This window comes from Cyprinus carpio, chromosome A20 (assembly GCF_018340385.1).
Source record: "Cyprinus carpio isolate SPL01 chromosome A20, ASM1834038v1, whole genome shotgun sequence".
NCBI classification, from domain to species: Eukaryota; Metazoa; Chordata; class Actinopteri; order Cypriniformes; family Cyprinidae; genus Cyprinus; species Cyprinus carpio.
This window is the reverse complement of record NC_056591.1, coordinates 2,608,047-2,611,469: the sequence shown is the minus strand read 5'-3', so window position 1 is coordinate 2,611,469 and position 3,423 is coordinate 2,608,047. Positions and strand designations below refer to the sequence as shown.

Here is a 3,423-nt window from a genome sequence, read left to right as displayed (position 1 = left end):
ACCTTAGTTAATTCTCAATAAGATCTTCTGTACACGTCTGACAGAAATAAAGTCAGTCTGGTTATTAATTATTGGAGCTGGCGATGCTGTTTGTGGGGTTGTTTAATCAGATCTTGAGAGATTTAATGTATTTTATTTCAGTTGATTTCATCTAAGGGCTAGCCGCCTCCAGTCACATAATCCAGTTAATCCCCTTCCTTCAGTGATTCTGTTTGTTAACAGCAGCTGTTCATCACTAATACTCAATCAGCACTTAATTAATCACTTAATTACTTAATTGCAAAGTTTTAAAACTTACATGGTTTAAATCAGTGGTTCCCAACCCTGGTCCTGTAGAACTTCCAACACTGCACATTTTAGATGTCTCCCTATTCAAACACACCTGATTCAACTCATCAGCTCATTAGTGAAGACTCCAAGACAGGCATGGGCAAACTCGGTCCTGCAGTTTAGCTCTAACCCTGATCAAACACACCTGAACACGCTAATTAGTGTCTTCAGGATAACTAGAAGGCAGAGGTGGGACTTTCAAGTCACAAGCAAGTCTTCAAGTCATATCCCAAGTCCTCAAAGAGTTAAAATTAATGAGACAATTAAGTGACTAATTAAATTATGATTGTGCATTAGTGATGAACACCTGCTGTTAACAGTCAACATTGAAGAAAAGAGAAACACAAAGAACTACAACTGACTTTAGCCACAGACCTGGATGAAATCAACTAGAAAAAAAAAATTAAATAAAAACGAGATGCCACCATAATTATAGTCAAGGCTTGCTTTAGTTGGTCTCTTGCTCCTTTTTCTAATTCAAAGCAATTTGATTTTACAATGTTGTTCCACATCAAACATTTGTACATTGCTGAATCAAATCTTGAAGTAATAAGGGACTATCTCATCACATAAAAACCACTAACAGCACTTCTTTACTTAACAACAGCACATGCCTTACCAAAGACAGAGATCTCACACAGGAAGTCAAGGGTCAAGAGCCCAACTAAAGCAAGCACTGATCTCCATGATGGTGGTATCATTTTAACCAATAAAACATCAACATCTGATCCTCTGTAATTCTCAATAACAGCAAGTGTTCATCACTAACTCACAATCATAATTTAATTAGTTATTTAATTATCTCATTAACTGTAACTCTTTGAGGACTTGGGATATGACTTAAAGACTTGCTTGTGACTTGAAAGTCCCACCTCTGCTAAAAGGCTATAGGCAGGTGTGTTTGATCAGGGTTGGAGCTAAACTCTGCAGGACAAAAATGTGTTTTAAGTTAAGAAACATTTTGTTTCCCCCTCCCTTGCCTCACAGTGCTTTGGTCCAAATGCCTGCTTTCCTCTTTTACATCAACTCAGTTGCCGAGTCCGTGGTTTTCCCGCGGAACTGGGCTACTTTAACACTGTTGCCACTGGTTGAAGTGACCCCAATAACGTGATATGAATGTGAATTTTTCCCGGAGGAACCTCGCCGAACATTTTACGACCACAACAGCTTGAAGTTGTCTAATCTGGCATGTTCTCCCTGCTGCACTAATAGCAGCAAGCCTGTCTATACTTGTCTTTACAAGTACAATTTTAGCTGTATTACCTGTGTCCCATTTAAAAATTGCTCATGAGAAATTTTGTTTATTATCTCCCACAACTGTTAAAGGAAATTTATGCCCCTGGTACAATGGCACACACTGTGTATAAGAGCCCTATATATATATAGGGCTCTTATATACACAGTGTGTACCATTTTATATATACTTTCCATAAGGCACAGTAAACTCACACCTGTTTTATTTTTGAATGCATTTATAGTTGCATTAATTACAATAAATTACATTATGTAACGAATAATTGGTGACAGGCCATTGAATTATTAGAAAATAATGCACAACCAAGGTGATTTTGTTTGGACCCATAAAAACTATTGCCGCAAAGATGTTAGATAAATTATTTTTCTTTCAAGTCAAGTCACCTTTATTTATATAGTGCTTTTAACAATACAGATTGTCAAAGCAACTGTACATCATTAATAAGAAAAATAGTGTGTCAATAATAGTAAACACCTATTTTTCAGTTAAAGGCAGTTCATCTTTAAATTCTGTGATGTCATCATCAAGCTCAGTTCAGTTTAAATAGTAATTGTGCAGTCAAGTCAACGATATCGCTGGAAATTAAGTGTCCCCAACTAAGAATTAATTAATTGAATTAATGCAGCCTAACAATCCTTTAATGGATTTGAGTGACAGAAATGTATAAGTGTGTTATGTGTAAGTCAGGTTAAAGAGATGGGTCTTTAATCTAGATTTAAACTGACAGAGTGTGTGTGCCTCCCGAACAGTGTTAGGTAGATTATTCCAAAAATTTGGGCACTGAATAGGAAAAGAATCTGCCCCCCGTAGTTGGTTTTGATATTCTAGGAATTATCAAATTGCCAGAGGTTTGATAACGCAGTGGACGTGGAGAACTATAATATGATAAGAGCTTGCTCAAGTACTGAGGTGCTAAACCATTCAAGGCTTTATAAGTAATTAGTAGGATTTTAAAGTCTATACAATGTTTAATAGGGAGCCAGTGCTGTGTTGACAGAAGCGGGCTAACATGGTCATACTTCCTGGTTCTAGTAAGAACTCTTGCTGCTGCATTTTGGACCAGCTGGACTTTGTTTATTAAGCGTGCAGAAAAACCACCCAATAAAGCATAACAATAATCTAACCTTGAGGTCATGAACACGTGAATTAACATTTCTGCATTTGACATTGAGAGCATAGTCAGTCTATTCAAAGTTTTGAAAAGAGTTCTTTTTCCCGTCACCACTAACGTAATGTGCGATGAGCTGGCCCCAAGTTATAGAACAACACCATGCTTGCTCTGTTTTTCACATTTGATGTTTAAAGCAGAACATTCTGCAGGACTGCTTCAAAAGAATCTGACTTTTTAAACACACGCTTTGTAGGAAAAACACCATCCTCAAAAACGACCCAAGCATATCACGTCAACACCACTCAGATCATACTCCTTTCTTCAACATCGCCAAAAACAATATGAACGCTCATCAACGACAGAGCTTGTGAACGAAGCCACAGTTCTGTCCTCAATTCTCTCTCAGAAAGGCGTATTATAGCTCATCATCATGGGTTCGGAGACAAACACTTTCGAAACACATTTCCAAGTAAAGAACTATAGAAATGATTCCTGAAAATATAGTCTTAACTTTATAATGCAACTCAAACGGAATTCCATTCTGAAGCGCCCCTCCTCTCAGATGGTTTGCCTAGTGGATATCTATGGGCTTAATGTTCGTGTGACGCTTTTTTTGCACACACTTCAGAGCTAAAAGCACGAATCGTTTCCCAAACCCCTCGAAGTCTAACGTTAACCTGCAATTTGAAATACCAACATAACTATATCCCCCCACCCCCCACTCCGC

At 37.7% G+C, this 3,423-nt stretch overlaps 1 non-coding gene across 1 annotated transcript; it reads right to left on the bottom strand.

The window, feature by feature from the left end:
• Positions 1-2,993: 2,993 nt before the first annotated feature.
• LOC122149102 lies at positions 2,994-3,204 on the bottom strand. The gene has a single exon (XR_006162850.1). It is a non-coding gene; the product is annotated as a small nucleolar RNA U3 (small nucleolar RNA).
• Between the last annotated feature and the right edge of the window lie 219 nt (positions 3,205-3,423).